General features: G+C 47.8%; 1 long non-coding RNA gene across 1 annotated transcript in view; it reads left to right on the forward strand.

Annotated features, from left to right (window-relative positions):
- LOC138504768 (uncharacterized) overlaps positions 1-17,509 on the forward strand; it is a 72,902-nt gene extending 55,393 nt beyond the window's left edge. The window contains exon 3 of the long non-coding RNA XR_011279957.1: positions 16,966-17,509. This is a non-coding gene — a long non-coding RNA (uncharacterized lncRNA). The remainder of the gene's footprint in view (positions 1-16,965) is intronic.
- The last annotated feature ends 3,194 nt before the right edge of the window (positions 17,510-20,703 follow it).

The raw sequence follows: 20,703 nt of genomic DNA on the forward strand, positions 1-20,703 counted from the left end.
CTGCCATTATCGCAGCCAAATCTAATTCTTTCAACTCAAGAATCAGTAATGCAAAACCTGATTCGAAAGAAATCTTTAAAATATTCAGAGAACTCAAAGCTCCTGCCCCACCGCCCACATCACTTATCAAAGATGAGTCTTGGTGCGCAGATATCCAGGCAGACTTACTAGGTACAATTAACACCCTTAATTCAAAAATTATCGCTCAACAAACCCTTTTCAATGCCCACCCCATACCCTCCAATACCAGCTGCACTCTTCCCCCCTCTTCACCATCCCCTACATAGTCTGGCTTCAGCGATCTCTCTGAAAGCGAGTTCCTTAAACTGATTAATAGCCTCAAAGCCTCCAAATGTAAAGGCGACATTTGCCTGGTAACTCTCATCAAAGATTGCACGGACGTGCTAGCCCCAGTCATCACTGCCTTTATAAATGCATCCTTCGCTACGAGTACCGTCCCAGTCAGCCTCAAGGAATCATGGGTCCTCGCTTTTAATAAAAAAAACTACCCTTCAGCCGGCAACTGCATCTAATAACAGGCCAAACACCACAGACCCTTTCCTTTTAAAGATCCTAGACCACACAGCCTACCTGCAGGTTCAGCGCTATCTGGAAGACAACCACATTTTAGGAATGCACCAATCTGGCTTCCGCCCAGGTCACGGGACTGAATCTGCCCTGCTCGACCTAAAGAATCAACTTGACGAGATCAGGGACATAGGAATGTCTGCCCTGATCCTCCTCCTAGACCTATCTGCAGCATTTGACTTGGTCAACCACCAAATCCTTTGCCACCACCTGACCACAAACGCCAACTTCTCCCGACCTGTCACGGCCTGGATTGCCTCCTTCCTAGAAGGTAGGGTCATATGGGTTTTCTCAGAAACTGCAAACACATCACCCTCTCCCGTTCCCTGCAGCGTACCCCTGGGGTCCTGCATCGCCCCTACCCTTTACAATATATTGACTAGGCCTCTCTTCAACATCCTTGATTCACTTGGCATAGCCTACACTAATTATGCTGATGACATGCAAATCCTCCTCCCTCTCTCAGGCAATTACCTAGCTGACTCTACCACACTCAACATCATGTACTCAACCATACAGGCTTGGATGGCAGCCAACCGGTTTATAGTGATAATGTAGAAAGACAAAATGTAGAAAGTCAAAATGTCGAAAAATAAATGTAGAAAAAAAAATGTCGAATTTTATTTTATGACATTTTTTATTCGAAATGGGGGGGTTCCCCCAACCCCCCTTTTTTTTCTTTTTTTTTTTGTTTTACCTTTTTTTTTATTCCCGGACCCCGAAATAAATATATAATTTAAAAAAAGGGAATGTGACATTTTTTTTTTCTACATTTATTTTTCGACATTATTGTCATTCTACATTTTATTTTCGACATTTTGACTGACCACCCAGCCAACCACCTCTGCCTTAACAGAGATAAGACAGAAATAATAATTGTCTGCCTTCCAAATGCCATGAAATCAATGGAGAAACAGTACTCATCATTTACGATCGACAATTGCACTATTCTCGTCTCTTCAACTGTGAAAACCTTAGGAGTATACCTGGATGCTTCACTTACCAAGTCCAGGCAAGTAAGCGCCATTGCCTCCTCAGCAGCCTACCCCTCTAAGGTCCATAATGCAACAAGACTCTTCCTCACCAAAATAAACTGCCTCACAGTCGCCCGCGCCATAATTGGCTCGAAGATCGAGTAGTGTAATGTGTTTTTCACAGGCACCTCAGCAAGAAACATAAAAAGACTACAAGTGATCCAGAACAATGCATTGAGAGCAGCACTCCACACCCCTATAAGAGAACACATCACCAGAGCTAGAAGAGAAGCACACTGGCTGCCCATCCAGGAGCGCATTAGATTTAAAGCTCTCTCCATCACGCACAAGTGCTTATCAAACACAGCTCCCCCATACCTCACACACAGAATTACCAAGGCAAGCTCTTCCAGACCCACCTGGTCCCCATACACCGACCGCCTAGTCGTGCCTAAAATCAAAAGAAGCTCAGCAGGAGCAAGCTTCCCCTACCTTGCTGCAAAACTGTGGAATGACATCACCCCCCCTGCCCTCAGGGCTGAGAAATATTATTGGATCTTTCGCATAGCTCTCAAAACCCAGCTTTTCTCCTGACATACCACTCAGCTTTTAGTACTGTAAATATCATCAGCATTCCTCTCAACAACATGCCTGTCACTACTTTCTCTTCTGTGCAACTGTTCTTTTTTTCCTTTTTTCCTCATCATGGATGTAATCTGCTAACTGTATGACAAAGTATGCTTCCTGAATTGTACCGGCAACAGCGCCTCAATGCCTCAGGGTTGTTTTTGTGCTCTATAAATGAAATAAAGAAATCCAGGACATTTGTCGAGCTGCCACCTGGTCTGACCCCAACACATTTATTCATTACAATCGTTTAAACCGTCACCGTTAGGAAGCTGGGGCTTTCGGTGCTAGGGTTTTGAGTGTGGCATTTCTGTGAAATGCTTTTTGTTGCTACTGTCTTGGACTGTGTGCTTCAATAAATTGGTGTTGTTTGTGTTGCATATCCCAGTCTGGTCTGTGGTCTTTGTGATTTCTGTCCATTCTCTCTGGAGTTGGCATGCCTCATACTTGAGTACTGGGACAAAGAAGAGTGGATGTAGAGGTAATGCCTGGATTACTGTATTGCTTGCCAAGTGCACAGACAATTATTTATCACCAGTACATTTGCAGAGCACAGAAAATATTTTGAACGCAGGTAGACGGATCAATAACTCACAACCAGATACGCAGTTAGAAATAATGCACACTTATACGGCTATTTATTCATAGCTAAGAAGCAACAAGTGATAAAACAGAAAATAATCACAGAGAAGATAGAGAATTCAAAAGAAGATAAATCACTGTGGGCATAACTGAATCCCTCATCTCACCAGAAGCGGCTGAAAGACCCCGGTTACAGCCAGGCAGAGAGCACAACTGAGGTCTTTGTGTTTTTTCCCCCTGACCTCTCCAGAGCCTACCAATATATGCCCTCCTAAAAAGGGGTGGCAATTTCTCGAACCTTCTGGCATTAGCACTTACGCATTGTTGAGTGACCGTTGGTTGCCGGCCGGGTGAACCTACAGTAACCCCCAAGGAGCAAAGCTTCCCTCTTCTAAACACCATGGAAAAACAATTCCATAACTCATAGCAAGACACAACAAAACCAGCTTCCCAGCACACTGTCCTTGACCAAATTCTGCATACCAGGCTCAGCAACGGATAACATTGAAAGCAGATATTTTATCAAAGCAAGTGCAGTTTTCACTGAGGCATGGAATAAATATCCATTATTGCTCTGAGTGCCCCCAAAATGCACTGCGCAACAGCGTCATGTTTTAGCTCAAGCATAACAATTACTAACTGGTAATCTTCATTGCTCCTAGTCCTACTCGTCCTCGTCCCTGTACAAGTTTCCCATCTCACCCTCTCCCGTTGTGGAAAGGGACTTTCAGGCAGTGTTATTTACTCTTGTGGCTCGGGGGAGGTGGGCTATTATGCCCGGATGCAGGTGGAAAAGGGCGTGTGACCAAGGGAAATAAAAATAGAAAAGGTGTTCCTTTAGGAGGTGAACCATCTCATACTTGAGTACTGGGACGAGGAAGAGTAGGATTAGGAGTAATGAAAATTACTGGTAAGTAATCCATGCAACACCTGACAAGGCCGGAAAAAATAAGAGGATGTGAGGATAACAAAAGAGAAAACAAGAAAATACATCTAAAATCTATGTCAAGACTCGGAGGCTCTAATTATGCTCAGTTCTAATCTTTACTTCCCGAGCAGCCAACAATAAAACTCATTGAACAACAAACTGACAATTAACTACATTAACATGAGAACATGAGTGAATTTGTAGTTTGTGCTCATAGGTTTATTCCTCCACGTGATCTCTCTAGTCCAATCACGTTCCACAGTTCACAATAAACACCATCGACTTCCTTATTTACTCCTCTTTCTTTGCTGCTTGAGCAGCTGAGCTAAGTGAACTTTACAAATTCTTTATATAAGGCGTGATTGTGCACGGTGATATTGAATGAAATTAAGTAAGACGCGCAGCACAACGTCGGGCGCGCAGCACGGATGCTCTTGGCGAAACATATCCACATGTAGGACGCGAAAGGGCGAATGCTTCACCGCGAATGCTCCGGCGTTCTGAGCCTCGGTATGATTCAGTGCCGCACGGAAGTTCGCGCTAGGCGTGACGGGTCCTCAGAGGTCCCAGCGCCATAACAAATCTTCCATGGGTACAGTTCAGGGTTTTGAGAGCAGTTGTTATATAGCCGAGCACAGAATATAAAATATATATATATATATATATATATATATATATATATATATATATATATATATATATATATCTTTATATAAGCAAACAGAGCGGTCATGTAACGTTTCTACATTCCTCCGGATACCGGGGAAGGGGAAGTTCGCGCTAGGCGTGACGGGTCCTCAGAGGTCCCAGCGCCATAACAAATCTTCCATGGGTACAGTTCAGGGTTTTGAGAGCAGTTGTTATATAGCCAAGCACAGAATATAAAATATATATATATATATATCTTTATATAAGCAAACAGAGCGGTCATGTAACGTTTCTACATTCCTCCGGATACCAGGGGAAGGGGAACAAAGTTACAGCACGCCACCTAGTGGCTTCAGAAGCGCACCGCACAATCTTCTGATACAAGATGCAGGGGTAAACAGACAGGCACAGTCCCAAAAGAAACTGCAAAAAAGGGGCATTGAGACTGCCTGAGAACAAGCAATTACCCCAACGAGGAGATGAGGCTCTGTATACTGACGGGCACAGTCCCAAGCAATACTGTCAAAGCTGAAATTAGACCTGCCTAGCTACAAAGGAAAAGAGAAATTGACGGGGGTATCCCAGGCAAACTGCATAAGGATATTGCACAGGGCACAGGCTCTAACATGAACAGATACTCCAAGGAAGGTTCTGAAGGCCCACATGTGAGTGGCATGAGAATGAGTCAGGCAGTGCAAAAAGTCCTGAGTGCCAGCAGGGACCCCATGCGAGAAGAGAGGGGCATCATGGAAGACCTTGTGGCTTTATCTCAGGGCATGGCGGAACGGAGGAAAGCATACAGGAGCAAAGGGGGAAGAAAAAAAAAACCTGTTGGGTTATTAGCGCCCAGACGCCACCAGGTTTGCCACAGAAGAACAAAGGTGGAAAAAGAAAGGCACGGTCAAGAGCCAGATACGACCAGAATGGCTCAGAGGACACCTCTGAGAATGACTGCATGAGCAGCGAAAAGTTAGACGAGCAAATTAAATGAAATGATATTTTATTTATATCGCGCTCGTATACAAGTGTCAGCAGAGATTGCTAGAATCACAAACATCATCCTTGAGCGAGGGGCAAAAGCCCAGGGGCAAGAGAGGCAAACCTGTGAATGAGGAGCCTCAGGGTGACGAGTTTGACCCAGATGCCTTGGTGCACCCTAGGTCTATGGAATGGGACCCCCAGAAAACATTACGGCCTACTTAAAAAAGCGACGCAGAACCCCACTGGGTAAAGAGGCTAGGAGCAAGATGAGGACGGAATGTCCCAGAGTCCCGGACGGTGTGGCAGAGACACCTAAAATTGATGATCGGATGCTGACCTTCATGGGAATGTATGGCAAGGACGTCAAGAAAGGCATAGATCGTTCATGGAGGTCATGCCAGGACAAATTACTGGACGTGGTCGGCCCGATCACGAGAATATGGCAGCTGGCAGAAGAGGCTAAGTAAGGAGGCTATTGACCCAGAGATACTCTCCAGCTGGGCTCAAAGGGCAATATGTCTCCTGGGAAATGTGAATAGCTCCATAGCCACAGGGAGAAGATCTATTTGAATGAAAATAGATTCAAAGTTGGGGGAACTGGCGCCATCAGAAAAACGGCAGCAGCGGCCAAGGGCAAACTATTTGGTGAGATATTCATCAAAGATATGGCGAAGTTTGCCAGCACTTATGCTTCAATGGACAAGGCACAGGCCTACCTCAAGAAGATTTTTGGGAGGAAGTTTTTCGATGAGGCTGGAAGAGGCAAGGGATGCTCGGCCAGCCGGTATACATATAACAGGTCCTCTGGCCATAGAACACACTGGAGAGAGCAGGAAAACCGACAGTCCAACCCCTTCTTCCCTTGCAGGGGAAGAGGCAGAGGCAGAGGCTGGAGAGGCAGCGACAGGCAGCAGCAGCAAAATGGCACAGATGAGAAAAAAGGGAGTGCTGGCAGAGGTGTTAAAAGCAGGGATACCTTCGGTGGGAGGGAGAGTAGCACTGCACATGGAAACAAATTACTACTAGACAGAGAGGTAGAACCGCTAAAGCTAAAAAAGGCCATCAGCCCGGCCAACGGAAATCAAAAGGGATTTGTAAGCAACTTGTTTTTTTTTTTATTATTACTTGTATATAATCAAAGAAAAGATTTTTACAAGGATGCGACCTAAGAATGTGGGAAGCATCTAGAGATTTGGGGACAAAATCAGAGTGTGTCGTGTGCATTAGTGGTCTCCAATGTTCTTTGTGGCGCGGACATCAGGTGCTAGGAGCCTTGCCACTGGAAGTGAATGGCCAATGGAGCGCCTAGGTTGCAGCGTTGATTTTGTTGAAGGCAGCTTCCATTATTTTGGCCGTTGCAGCAGCCCAGCGGGATTTTTCCCCAGATATCAGGCGGTACCACCATGTTTGCTCATCGATCAGTACCGAGTCGAGCCATAGGGGAGATAGAAAGGCTGTCCGAACTTGAGTTAAGGCGGGGCAGTTTAGGAGAAGGTGGCGAACGGTCTCGGTAGAGTCCGGAAGTTTGCACAGTCTGCATGTAGTATCGGTCGCCAACCTTCTCATCGCTAAGATTTCCCGCGTATGGAGCAGATTTAAGCGCGCTCTTAGAAATATAGAGCGAAGCTTTTTGTCTGGGAATCTCAGACAATACGCCATGGGAAGTTTCAATTTATTGTACGTCGGTGGAAGATGATTAAGGAACTTGGTTGCCGCCGCTTTGTCAGAAGTGTTAATCCAGTCTTGTAGTTTCAATTTTTCACTGACTCTTTGTGGGTTTGAGATCAGGTCGTTTACTGTACAGTGCAAGTCTTCCAGTTTGGTTTTTTGAAGGTGAGTCCAATTTTGGACAGCCTTACAGTTCGATGACTCGAGTTCTTGGCCGATGATGTTGGAAATTGGCAGGTCGTCTTTAATAAGAGTCTTCCTGAAGAGGGCCAATGAGGCCCCACTGACGGAGGCACTTAGTGATAGAAGGCCCAGATCTCGTCTGATGGCTTCGATTGGAATGGCGGTGGGTAGGCCTAGGAGCGATTTCCAAATGTAGGCTTCCAAGGCCCGCCACAGTGTGGACGGAACAGTGAACATGGCGTCCATGCCATAGGTCAGGGTCGGTACCATTTTGCCTTTGTAGAAATTAATGGCCGGTACTAGCGAGAATTTGCCATACTTTCTGTCGATCGCTCTTAGTTGAGATGTAAGTTGTTTAGTTTTAGACCACAGACGTTGTTGCATTGTGAGTTCCTTCGAGGAGCCATCGAAGATCACACCTAGGTATTTGAAGTGCGAGACCACTTCAATATTGGTTTTACAGACTGACCAAGGTCGAGTTTTTTTCATGGAGCGGCCCGATCTGGAGAGGATCATGATTTTCGTTTTCGTCTGATTGATCTGAAGATTGTTGGTGGTCATGTAGGCTTCCAGATTGTCCAGCTGCCGCTGGAGGCCGATCGGGGTTTGATCGAAGAGAATCAGGTCATCCGCGTAGAGAAGGCGTGAGAGGGAACTGTTGCCAAACTTCGGCGGGAAGCTTCGGACCTGGGCTTCCGAGTCTTTGTAGTCCCCCAGGAAAGCCACGAACAGAGCAGGGGCTAGAGGGCAGCCTTGTTTAACTCCTCTGTGAGCGGGGATTTCTTTAGACAGTGCTCCCTGTCTGTTCAACCGGACACTGAGTGTATTGTTGGTATGGAGGGCTATTATTGGTAGTAGCACGTCTTTCGGACAGTTCCAGTTTTCCAGCTTTCTCCACAGTTTACATCTCTCAACTTTGTCGAATGCCTGAGAGAGGTCGATGAACGCCACGTAGACTGTGGGGGACCCTTGTTTTATTTTGGCTTTCAGAATGGTGAGTATGAGGATGTTTAATGCGGTGCCGCCGTTTTTCTTGAAGCCTAGTTGAAATGGGTCACTGCAGGGGGCCAGTTTCGCCCATCGATTGAAATGGTACAAGAGGAGTGACGCAAAAAGTTTACCCATTATGTCCAATAGGGCGATTGGGCGATAGTTTTGAGGCTCTTCCCTGCTTCCTTGCTTGAAAATTGGGATAATGATTGCTTTGGACCATGATGCTGGAATCTTTCTAGTGGACCGACAGTGGTCAAACAGAATACTGATGAAGCTGGACCATTCCAGGTGATGTTTCTTTAGGTCTATGTTCGTCAGGCCGTCTGGGCCCGGAGCTCGTGAAGATTTTAGTTTTAGGATGGCTGCACTTATGTCTGCTGGAGCTGACAGATCGATCCAAGGGGCGGCCGTAGTATCAAAAGACGTGTTAGTGGTAGAAGGCGGACTGGCGAAGAGATTGGTGAAAAATGTGACCCAGACTTGTTCCGGGACTGCGTTAATCATAGTTGAGGTTGTGATACCATGGGAGGCGTTTACCAGGGACCAGAAGTCCGCGGTTTTCTTTGACATTAAGACTCTCATCATTGATTCAGCGTTGTGCTGGTAAAGTGCGGCTCGGCGCGCTCTGATCCATGATTTGTAGATTTTATTTTCGTCTTTCCATCGGTCCCATGCAACCATGGTGTTATCAGCCTTGGCGCGTCTTCTGAGTAGTCTCAGTGCTTTTTTTCTTAGTGCTATTTGTTTATCATACTGATGAATATGGGCTTTTGGGGACGCCGGCCGTTGTTTCACATGATGCCTATGCTTGAGAAGCATAGGTAGGTAGTTCGGCCTTGGTGATGAAACGAGAACCGTTTCTGACTTAATGTCTGAGACGTACTGTTGAGTGATCATTTTGATGTTGGCCGATGACAAGCGGAGACGCGTTAGTTGGGGATTCGTTTCAATCGATGTCAGGTAACTCGGTGCAATGCGGCCGGATGAAGGCCAGGATACTGTTAGCATGTTATGGTCGCTTGGTAGAGTTTTGACTACGCGAAAATCTTGAATAATTGCACACAGTGCTTGGGAGGCGAAGATGTAATCTAGAGTGGCAGAAGACCGGTTTCTCTCCCACGTCGGTAGATGTGGGTGGCCTTCTAAAAGCCAGGCAGCGTTATGCAGGTTCCTTGATGTCATCAGAGTCATCCAAGCTTGGCCCCTGAGCTCCGCTGCTGTGGTGATGGTCGAGTTTCGGGGAATATTTTGTGGTTGAATGCATTTCGCATTGAGGTCCCCGCAGATAAGTAGGTAGGGGGTGTTCCATTCACTAAGAATCTCGTCGATTGCCTCAGCAATAGTTTGACAGAAGAGTGGCGTCGAGGACCTTTGTGGATTCCAATAAGTAGTAAGCAGAGCAAGCGGTAGGGCTGAGGACTGCTTTGCTTGTGGTGTCGGGAGTTCGTGTGCCGAGTTCCATTCAATTAAGACCGCCAGCACCTCGTAGGATCTTGCCGTTGTTTTGATAAGTTTTAGGTTTTGATCTGACCGTATCCCAATCAGAAGGCCAGCTGAGGGGCGGCCTAGTCGGCCTTTTACCGCTGGCGAGATCACAATGTCATAACCGTCCATAGATGGTTTTTCCTGGAGCCATGTTTCCTGGAGACAGAATATGTCAAATTGACCTAGATCTACGGTATTGTGATCCGTTAGGTGGGAGTGTCCTCTGGTGTTCCAAGAGGCCAGCGATAAGGCCTTTTGATAGAATTGGGTATCAGCTTCTTTTGGTAATTGCTATCTAGTGCGCTTTAATGATAGAGCGTCTTTTATCCATTCCCATGGGCCAGATGGAGTTGTCGAGTTTGTGCTAGCCGTCGGCGAAGATGGTTTCCGTTGCGCCCGGGGGCTGTAATTAAGCCGGCCTCTTCGCGGGGACTGGTCTCTCCAGCTGAGCTTTCTGTTCTCCCGACGTGATCTATGGGCTTGAGAATGGGGCGGGCGAGTCTTAGCAGGATCTTGTTTTCTAATATATTGGCTTTTCTGTGGTGACCGGTTTAGCTCGGGATGTTCACAGACTGGTCGTGTCGAGCGGGCAGGTGAGTCTAGGCGCGTTTTCGGGGTCCCGGGTGAAAGTATGAAGTGAGATTTCAGTTCAATTCTACGGTTATCATGTCGATTAGATGATGTGTAGGCGCTTGCCCTTCCTTTGTTATGGTGTGTTTCTCTGGTAGAGATCTTGGGATCCATAGTTGGTAATTCCGATAGCCACAAGCCTTGGGCTTTTAAGTCTTCACCGGCTTGGCGGCAGATGTCTTGTATTGCGGAGGCATAGATGTGGAGGTAGGCTTTCGCCTTATTGTCTTTGTGATAAGGCTCAATCCACTTAAAGTCAGCCGAGTTTAGGTTCTTTAGAGAGGGTAGGGACGATGTTATCCTTAAGACAGTACTTCTGTTCAAGATGATGTATTTGTCTTTGCTAGAAATTTGTTCTAGCTTGAAGAGGCGGGTGGGGTTGGCCCTCATATTGTCAGCATGTTTTGGTGCTTGCTGTCGGGCTGGGCAGGTGCCTGACGCAGGCGACTTCGTTGATCTGGTTCTTGGACTTGGTCTTCTTTGTGTGGCCGTCGCATGTCTTGGAGGGTCTGTATTGCCAACGCCCTGAGTGGGCTTGTGGGGACTCTGAATCGTCAATGGTTGGAGTTGGGGAACCTCTGAATGCTTGAGGGTGGTGGTAGACGGAGATGATTGTAAGAGGATGCCTTTGGAGGGGCCTACCTCAAGCACTGCTTGAGCGTCGTCAGATGATTCCATCAGTATGAGACTTGAGTTTAAGGGGACTTCTGTTAAGACCGAGGCCTTGGATGGGTCCGTTACGCAGCTCACTCGAATGGGCCCACGAGCTGGGGGGCCCGCGTCGGTGTGATGGTTGAGCGTCAACACTCCAAACTCATCCTTTCGTTGGGTCCGTTGGTGGGCTGGGACAGGAGATTGATCGGTCATAGCTAATTTTAGGACTTTCTTAGCTGTGGGCGTGTTTATGCTTGACGATGGTTGTAGCTTGTTCGCGAATATTGTGGCAGATTCGTTAAGATTTTTCGGGTGGGAAGTCTGCGTTGATTTGTGTAGTCGTATGGTTGGTGCAGAGCCTTTTTTCAAACAGGAGCGAGCTACGGCCATGGGCGACACAGAGCCTGCCTCCTGACTTGTTGTATGCATTAGGTCATACTTCAGGTCGATAGCTGTTATATATCCTTCTAAGAAGGTAAGCTTTGACTGGATGTTCGCCAAAATGGCCGTATTGTCCTTTGAGACGTCGCTTAACGTTTCATACAGCTTGCAGAATGGGGCCATAGCAATGGTTATGGCTGACATGATTGTAGTCAGATCCTTTCTGTTGTTAGGGGACTCTTTGTGGGGCGGTGAAGGAAGGTCCCATCTTCTTCCCGTCCTCAGTGGCGTGTCTCTAGTTCCTAAGGATGCGGGGTTCGCCAAGGAGTGTCTACGAGTGGGATTGGTGGATCCAAAATCCAGCGTAGACGATGGTCTTGAAGCTGGTGGTCTCGTTTCGAAGATGGGGTCGTCCCGACAGGCGAACTGGGATGCGGAGACTGGGTGACTGAACTTGGGCGAGGGAGGGGTTAAGACGGGCTTTGCCTGCAGGTGGGGGGGCGTTTCTCTGTGTGGCCCTGCTATAGGTTGTAGTAGGTCTAGAATGTCCGTAAAGCCCTGAAGTGGCAATCCGGTGGTATTTATTGGATCAGCGTTTGCGGATGCCACCCGCCCCGGGGTGGGTGGTGGTTGGGACCTCGCCAGCAGGTCAGAAGGTGTGACCGAAATGTCCACAGACGGGCAGTCAGAGCCCGGATGGGAATCAGTTGGTGCATCCAGTAAGGGTCCAAGGAGGTGAGTGCTCAGAGGCGGAGTTGGCCCGACTGAGGATAATTGAGGCTCGGTGGAAGCTGTGATTTTCCTGGATTTGGGCACTGGAGGGGTCTCGTCAAAAACTTCCAGGATTTCCGCGTCTGATAGTTCAGAGTCATTGGATAGTTTTCTTTTGCCTTGTGTCTTGAAAAAGTTCATCAGAGCGTTGGACAAACGCGGGGTGGAGAGGGCAAGTTTTGCGTAGCCCTTTTTCCTTTGTGTTTGCTGTGAAAAGACCTTTTTATTCTGATTGCTAGCTTTATGAGAGCCGGGCGCTGGATTTTGCTGTTTCTTTGTCGGAAGAGATTTGGAGGTTGTGGCTGCAACCGCCGTGGGCTTAAGTATCAATTTGCTTTTATTCCTATGTGGTAGTCTTTTTGCAGGATGGTTGGTGGAGAGTTTGGAGCTGGAGTTATCCAGTGTGTCAGGGGAGATGTCGGAGTCTAAATCCGGACTCTCCTCGGGGAGGGCAATCGCAAGTAAAGGGTCAATATGGGTGTGGGAATGCGTGGGATCGTAGGCCCTGTTTTCCGGAGCTCCCGTTGGGTCTAGAGGGGGCGCTGTGGTCACTGGCATCAGAGGTGGCGTAGACGTACTGGGTGACAGGTGTAGGGTAGTCTCTTCGGCGTCCATAGGTGTGGTTAGGTTCCGTGAGTGAGTAGCGTCACCCGTGCCAGGTGAGCCCGGTTGGGCTTCCTGAGCCAGGTGGATCTGGGCCGTGGTGGTCCGAAGAAACGGGCTCTTCCGCCGGTTGCAGGGATTCTCCAAGTCAGGAGAATTAATGGTCCGCAGTGTAGAGTTCGCCGCTTCTGCAGCGGGCAGGGCTGGTGCCCGTCTGCCCGTATCATCCCGGGTACTGGGCACTTCAAAGGTGGCCGCTGGCTTTAGGGTGATAACCGAAGATGTCGAGCAGCGGGCGTCGTGCACCGTCAGCGATGTGGCCACCCTCAGACCCCCTGGCGGAGGCCCTCCGGCTCCCGCACAGCCTGGGTCGCTCGCCGAAGCGGTGGGGGGGCGGCCATCATCGGTTGGTGCTGACGGGCCTTGTCGTTGGTCTTGGAGAAGACCATCAGTTAAGACTGAGGAAACCTTGTGGTTGAAAACTAGAGGCTGACTCGAGGGAAGTAGGGTCCTTTTCACGTGGCTCCTTAATAAGCGTTGATCTGGATCTTCCTCCATCTCAGATAAAGGATGCTGGAAAGGGACGGCAGGGGGGAGGGGGGGAAGGAGAAGGGGAAAAAGGAACGGAGAACGGGACGAAGGGCAGACACAGGACCGGGGAGGGACGAAAGGGAAGGGAAGGAACAGGTAGGGCGGGATGGGGTGGGATGGGGATGGGGATCGGGAGGATAAAGTGTCAGTGACAGCAGATAGCAAGATCGGTCGACTGAGCAAGACCAAGGGGGCTCAGAGCACGCTTTTAAGCTCCACACTCGCTACGGTATACTGTTTCTGTTGAGGACAGCTCAGTTCAGTTCAGATCAGATTAGGTTCAGACAAAAGGCGAGCCCCGGTAGGGGGGTAGGTGGCAGGTAGGTGACAGGGCAGGACAAAGAGAGAGTAACCGCTGGGCGGTAAGGGCACTGAACGCCTACCTCTGTGTCCTGGCAGTTCTCATGCAGCGCTCTTATGTCGGTGGGTCCGCCCGACAGCCCCAGCTCCCGGAGCGGACTGGAGCAGACTGGAACTCTGCCCGGAACTCTGCGCGCGCTCCGCGCGGAAGAAGGGTTTTTATGGAGGTTGGGCTTGTTTTCTCCAAAGCCCAGCCCCAGCCAGAAAGCAGAAAAGCAGAGGAAGCAGCACGCACGTCCTCTCGTGGTGTGGGATGGAGCAGACTGGAACTCTGCCCGGAACTCCGCGCGCGCTCCGCGCGGAAGAAGGGTTTTTATGGAGGTTGGGCTTGTTTTCTCCAAAGCCCAGCCCCAGCCAGAAAGCAGAAAAGCAGAGGAAGCAGCACGCACGTCCTCTCGTGGTGTGGGATGGAGCAGACTGGAACTCTGCCCGGAACTCCGCGCGCGCTCCGCGCGGAAGAAGGGTTTTTATGGAGGTTGGGCTTGTTTTCTCCAAAGCCCAGCCCCAGCCAGAAAGCAGAAAAGCAGAGGAAGCAGCACGCACGTCCTCTCGTGGTGTGGGATGGAGCAGACTGGAACTCTGCCCGGAACTTGTTCTAGGCGCAAGGACAGGCCAGTGATCAACCTCAGAGCACTGAATTCATTCTTGGTGTACAGACACTTCAAGATGGAAGGAATTTACCTACTGAGGGACATACTTCAAAAAGGGAACTGGCTAGCAAGGATAGACCTCAGGGATGCTTACCTGATGGTACCTATTCATCAGAGTCAAAAGAGGCTGCTACAGTTCCCCTGGAAGGGGCAGAGATGGGAATTTATAAGTTTACCTTTTGGACTAGCCTCAGCCCCTTGGTGCTTTACCAAGCTGATGAAGCCAGTGGTGGGGCACCTCAGGGAACAACGAATCAGATTAAGTATATACCAGGATGATATATGCATAATGTGCAAGAACAGGGAAATGACAGTGGAAAAGGTCAAGATTGCGACAGAATTGTTGCAGCAGCTAGGCTTTCTGATCAACTGGGAGAAATTGGAATTAGCCCCAGCCCAGTCAATGGAATTCTTGGGTTTCATTCTAGAAACAGTACAGGGCACCCTCAGTCTGACCCTAGAGAAGGTGAACTCTATCAAGAGAGAAATAAAGAACATGATGACAATGGAAATGATTTTCCTGAGAGAGATAGCCAGACTGGTAGGCTGGCTGTCATCCTCGAACCAAGCCATTTTTCCAGGCCCTCTGCATGACAGGGTGTTGCAGCAGTTGAAGATAGAACATATCAGGAAGGGATTATCCTACGAACAGAGGGTACCCATTTCTCAGGAAGCAAGAACAGAGCTAGAGTGGTGGTATCACCACATGGAGGCTTGGAATTACAGCGCGATATTTGGCTTCTCCACTGACATTGTAATAGAGTCAGACACCAGCCGCTGGGGCTGGGTAGCCAGGTGCAGTGACCAGTCAACCGGAGGGAGATGGTCGAACGAGGAACTATCCCTCCATGTCAATTGTCTCGAACTGTTAGCAGGATCCTTTAGAGTCCGCTGCTGGACTCGAGAAGGGGCGCCATCCTGCTCAAGATGGACAACGTCTCAGCAGTCAGGTACATACATTGACTGGGAGGGACAAGATCCAGATTGCTGGCGGAGATTGCCAAGGACTTTTGGCATCTATGTCTCCAGAGAGAAGTCAGCGTAACGGCGGAGCATCTGCCGGCAGATTAGAACCAGATTGCGGACTGGAACTCGAGACACTTGAGAGACTCCAGCGATCAGCAGCTGGAGGAGTCAGTTTTCCAGGAGATAATGCGTAGGAGATGTCCGTGTCGAACGGACCTGTTCGCTTCAAGGTTGCACAGGAAGCTCTCCAGGTATTTCAGCTGGAGACCCTACCCAGAAGCGGTAGCAACGGATGCCTCTCTCCAGGTCTGGGGACCAGTGATAAAATACGCATTCCCGCCATTTGCCATGATAGCACAAACTGTGGTTTCCAGACCTGTTGGAAATGGCTTGCGACATTCCAATTCTAGTGCCACACAGACAAGGCATTGTGCTGGGCCCAACAGGAGAGCGTCACCCACTGGTTCAATCAGGGAATCTGAATCTGATGGCCTGGGCGATTTCAGGAGCTCCTGGGCCAAGCTGGGTCTTTCAGGAACAGCTCAGGAATTCATCTGAGAATCATGGGCCCCCAGGACTGGGAAGGTTTATAGAGTGGCATGGCTTAAATGGAGTAATTGGTTCATGGAGAGGGAAGTGCATCCCGTACAAACAGATGTGATTCACATGGTGAATTTTTTGGCCAGTCGGCGCAAGCCAATGCATATAGAACAATTAATACTTACATATCGGCGATATCGGCCCGTCATGATTATGTAGAGGGGAAACATGTGGGAGAACACCCCTTGATTTGCAAATTACTGAAGTGATTTAAGTGTACGAGACCTCTGACTCTGAAATATTCCGCATTTGGGATGTGAGTGTGGTATTGAGAATGTTCGAGTCATGGCCGGACAATGTACAACTATCTAGGAAAGTGCTTTGGCCGAACCTGACTACGTTATTGTGTTTAATGTCCTGGAAGAGGGTGCCAGAGGTCAGGGCTTTGGAGGTGGACAGAAAGTCCTTTTCACCCACAGGGGTTACATTCTACATAGAGAAGAGGACGAAGACTGGTATTAGGACTGTAGAGTATGTGGCTTTTCCAGAAAGACCTAGGGTGTTCCCAGTCAGGTGCCTTAAGGCTTACGAGGTCATGGCAGAACAAGTCAGGCCCATAGGGGAATCTCAACTGTTAATATCGGTGAAGAAGCCTTTTAAATCATTGGCATCAGCCACGTTAGCAAGATGGGTGAAATGGTGCATGGGCCAAGCGGGCATTGATGTGGGTCAGTTCGGCGCTCACTCAACTAGAGGGGCATGGCATCTACGCCCTTTAAGCTAGGAGCACGCCTGGAGGACATTTTGAAGGCGGCAGACTGGTCAAATGAAACGACTTTTAAGAATGTTTATTTTAGACCAGTAGATCAGATGGCTTTGTTGGTGGTAAGTAAGCTTTAAACGAGCATAATCAGAGCCTCTGAGTGTTGACATAGAGTACAGATTTTTAACACATTAGCTATAGAAAGTCATGATTCTGTTAAAGACCCGGAGGCGACGGATTATTCCACCCATTCAATCGCTAGAGAGTGGTATGAATGATAACAAGATGTTTAACGGTGTATTGTTGATGATATTAAACATGTCACATATTATTTATTATATGCGATTGCCCACCCGTCTGGGAAGTGTAGTTTCATTGATGTTATATATGTTTTGACAGGTGCAGAGGCTAAACCAGCGGCTTCATGAGGAGGGATCAATGTTGTTGGAAAGAAATCAGACTTCTACCGGTTGGGGCGCAAGTTTCAGTTGTCGACCAGCTTCAGAAAGAGGAGGAAATAAGGAAGTTGATGGTGTTTATTGGGGACTGTGGAAAATGATTGGACTAGAGGAGGAATAAACCTATGAAGCACAAACCACAAATTCACTAATGTTCTCATGGTTAATGTAGTTCATTGTCAGTTTGTTGTTCAATTAGTTCAATTAGCATAAGCCTCTGAGTCTTAAACAGAATCATGACTTTGTATAACGAATGTGTTGAAAATCTTTATTCACCCTTGGTTTAAACGGGGTATTGGGAAGTGTGGCCTCGCTATCACTGTGTGCACTGGGAGGTGTCCTGAGTAGTAACTAAAATGATTTGTTAATAGCGCCATCAGCCCATTCAGCAAAATAAAATTCACGCATAATCAGCTACGCGCACCGCATTTTGTCTATCATGCATGTTAAATTTGCTACTATTGCCTATCATTAAAAACCTGCGATTACGCACGTGCATCACAGCTATTTCAGTTGGGAAGAAAAGATGTTTCTTAAATAAACGTCGCCTGACCTTTTAAAGTCTCATCCTTTCATAAGCTGCATCCTCAAAGGCCCCTCTCCACAGTCGTTTCTTGTTCGTATTCAAAAAGCCACACACAACCAGTGGCCTCAGTCTATTGTTGCAGGCGTGGTTGTGATGTCATGTCATTGAGATGTTATTATGCTCTGTGAAATGCGCATGTAAAATTAGCTCAGGGTGTCACCCCCATCGTCCAAAATTATTGGCGCTGCTACATTCTTCCAGCATTCAATGAGCAGCTTAGTTACGTGGGACGTCATGGGCAAAAACGTACGCGTCAGCAAAACACATGCTGTTCTCGATTCATTCAAGGCTAAATTATTCCTTCTTTTCAAGTGTTTTCTGAAAAGGCGAGAAGGGAGTTAAAAATGAGCATTCAAGGGTGGGAGACGTATGGCGTGTTTCACCCTCTGTGACGCCAGAATAATCCCATGGGCATCTTCTCCTCTGCATCAACCAGCCTTTGTTCTGCCAGGGTCTATGTTACTGCGGGTTACACAGATTTAACAAGGAATACAAAATGGAATGTATGCCTCGTGCAGTACAAGCTATAAGCAAAGGTTGGCTGGATAAATGGCCGTCAAATTAAGAAGCTTCCTGCGTTATTTTGACAACCTCTGTCAGTCTTCCATTTGTACGGCCATATTTGAAATGTGGAAATAAGCAAAATACAAGCCCCAAAATTAAAAGTTTTGCTGGCGAAAAAAGCAGATCTAGCAGAAGATACTAATAATGGCATAATGCTGCTTGGCAAACATGTAGATTACTAGTATCTAGCTACCAGATTTACTTTAAACAAAAGACCAACGGATTAAGCGGAGCACTGGGTATATCAGGTAACACCTACAAGTCCCTCTTGCTCGTCCCAGTACTCACTAGAGACCACCTCTCCCCAACAGAAACTTTTCGAACTTTTCCCTCTGACACTGCCCTTCCTTACCTGGAATTATTATAATTCGCCACACCCACAATCCTTTGTTAACATGTTTTTCTTGCCATGGACACATCACAGGAGCAGTGCTTTAAATGGGAAAAATGAAGTGCAGGTACTCACCAAACTACGAAGCCGAATATTCCGGGCAGCGCTTTTGGCGTCGGTCGTTTTGGCACGGCACCTTGGGCACAGGACCCTTTAGGTACACCCTGCTGCTTGCAGGCAATGCCCATTGAGATTAAATGATGTGCCAAGGAGCACCCACTTTGGTAAAGCAATGTATCTGAGATCCTTTCATACAAACTTCCAGTTTATATTAAATTATACTTTCTTTTTTGCTTATCAAACTAGCCGATATCAGAGCTGTAAACCAAGCTTTGGAAGGGGAGTTGTATTATTGCTCGCTTTCATTACCTAATAAGAAATTCGTTAGGTAACTGGAGCTGTGGGCGAGATTTCAGTTCAAAACGTTCCATCACAACTTACTTAAAAATGTGCATATTAGAATAGGCACTGCTAATAACAAAGAAACATCTTAAAATAGAAATGTCCCTGGCTTTCCAAATCAATCCCTGCTCCATCAAGGGACAGCCATTGTAAAAAGTGGAGCCTACTTAGCGAAACAGTGTTTTGCGCTTAGTGTGTTGAGAGCACAGTAGCGGCATGTTTGTCTCTCGTTTTGTTCTGCAAGATGGACCCTGAAGGAGACATTATGGGCATTGCGGGTGGTGTAGAAAGGAGGGAGGGCACCGCTGCTTCCCCCAACAAAGGCTGCAGAAGTTTAGTCCTTTAAGTTACGATATAGTGAAATGAAAAGCTTTCAGTTTCACATTGCAAGATAGTTGAGTACTGGTACTCCCTTTCAGGCATCGAGAAGTGCAGGTACTCAAATGTTCAAAAAAAGAAGTGCAGGTACTGAGTGCCAGGTCGGACCGTCCCATTTATAGCACTGGACAGGAGCTATCAAGGAGTGCAGCTACTCCCTCCTCACCGTTCCACTGCAGGGCTTTAGAAGAGCAATGATCCAGGCCTCGCCCAGATCCTATTTCGTGGGGGATAAGGGGTTGTCAGTGCAGGAGATTTCGCGAGGTCCCTGTGGTACTCAGGGCTTTGATTGAGCATGGAAAAGGGTCAGGCCCATGCAGCGGTGGGGGGCACAGTAGTAGCGTGGCAAGTCGATGTCCCGATGCAGAAATTGGTCTTTGCTTGGGACATAAGGTACGTCCCGGTGGAGTAAACCCACGTGGAGTTTGTTTATGTATGCCTTGCCGCCACTTTGGATCAGGGCCTAAGAGGCAAGTTGGAGTGGCGCGCATGGGCGGCCTCTGCGTATGAATAAAACAGAGCAGCCTGGTGCACTGGCACCGTTCCCAGGCTGCCACCTCTAGATAAAAGATTTGCTGAGGGAAGATGGGGGAAAAGGAAGGTGAAGTGTAAACATTTGGAGAACAGAGTCAAGAGTCCTCAGATGAGCACAAAAAGGAGAGGATAAGGAGACGTTTTAAAATGCTATAGTCACGTTCACATTCACAGAAGGAAATTAATAACATTGTCAGTCAGGTTATATGTGAACTGAATGCATGAAAAAGGCAAGCCTTCGTCTTTCTCATCTTAATCCTCCATAGACAATTCCTCATCTTTGGAGAGTTCCTTCTGCTTCAGGAGATGAATATAAGGTTTTCTGAAACTGTAGCTCCTGAGACTTCAAGAGATCTCAGGTTTCAACAATATAAGCATACCCACAAGAAGGGCCTTCCTTCCACTCATATCGGACACGAAGGACAACATCTTGAAAGAATTAAAACACCAATAGCATATTGTGATGCCACGGTTTATGATGAAACTCTACCCTTTGAAGGGGCAAGACTCAAGGCTTTTCAGTGCAAGACTATTGAGTCTGGTTGGCAGGTTTTTCATGGCGTCAAAGGAGGCTGCTGTTGTCTGTAGGCCGAAATACGAACACAGCCTTGAAGAAATCTCGGGTGTACATCTGGCAATGAGAGTGAATGGTTTGGTACTGGCAGGTTTTAAGAAGCTATTCAAGGCTATAGAAGAAGGGAATGATTGTGCTGCTATCTTATCAGGTGTAACTCCTTGCTGAACCGCCCAATGAGGGGGTTAGAGGAGCAGCAATGCCGATAGAAGCAGCATGCATTTCAGACAGACGCCGTATTCATTTAAGA

Source organism: Ambystoma mexicanum, chromosome 11, assembly GCF_040938575.1.
Source record: "Ambystoma mexicanum isolate Mex_15411 chromosome 11, UKY_AmexF1_1, whole genome shotgun sequence".
Classification (NCBI taxonomy): domain Eukaryota; kingdom Metazoa; phylum Chordata; class Amphibia; order Caudata; family Ambystomatidae; genus Ambystoma; species Ambystoma mexicanum.